The sequence below is a fragment of the Fukomys damarensis genome, unplaced genomic scaffold, assembly GCF_012274545.1.
Source record: "Fukomys damarensis isolate Sample0158 unplaced genomic scaffold, DMR_v1.0_HiC HiC_scaffold_53214, whole genome shotgun sequence".
NCBI lineage: Eukaryota > Metazoa > Chordata > Mammalia > Rodentia > Bathyergidae > Fukomys > Fukomys damarensis.
In genome coordinates, this window is record NW_022954126.1 from 972 (window position 1) to 1,816 (window position 845).

Here is an 845-nt window from a genome sequence, read left to right on the forward strand (position 1 = left end):
AGTGTGGTGTTTGCTGTAAATTTTTTTGTAGATATCTTCTTTCCTATCCACAGATAGCTTTACTATTTACTTTTAAACGGAGTCATGTGAGTTCTATCAAATGTTTTCCTGTTTTTGTTTGAATGTATCTATGATTTTCCCTTGAATCTAATATGATAAATTATATAATTAGAATTTCTAGATATTAAACAATCCTTAGGTGCTCACCCAGATAGATTCTACTTACAATATAATTCTTTCTTTTTAGACTCCTTGACTCAACTTGCTATATTTAGGATTTTCCTGTATCTACATGCTTTGAAATATATTTTAGTCTTTTGGCTAAGATCAAGTGTAGTATCTGTTCTTATCAGTTTAATATTTTCTATGTTGATTTTAGCCAATAAAATTGTATTAGCTTCATATTATTTTTATGCCATGAATGGTGAAACTTTCATTCTTAAATAAATACAAGGAAAAACAACAGATCAAAGTAGAAAGAAAAAGAAAAATTGACACAAAACAGAAAATCTCATGGTGTATAGAAGGTATAAAATAAGACTGGAATCAAGCTAAATGTATCAATAATTATTGATGTAAAATAATTTATACTATTTGTTGAAAGATGGAGATATAAGTTATTTTAAGATATATACCTTAAATATAATGATACCAAAAATTTTTAAAGCAAAGGATAGAAAGAATTATATTAGGGAAACTGTAACTAAATCCAAACTTCTATTACAATATTGCAATAAAAAAAGATGTTGGGTTGGGGATTTAGCTCAGTAGTTCCACCGCCTGCCTTGCAAATGCAAGGACCCAAGTTTGTTTCCTGGTACCAAAAAAAAAAAAAAAAAAAAAAA

The 845-nt window shown here is 27.5% G+C and overlaps 1 pseudogene; it reads left to right on the top strand.

Moving 5' to 3' along the window:
* The first annotated feature begins 304 nt into the window (after positions 1–304).
* Positions 305–402, top strand: LOC117284973 (annotated as a pseudogene).
* The last annotated feature ends 443 nt before the right edge of the window (positions 403–845 follow it).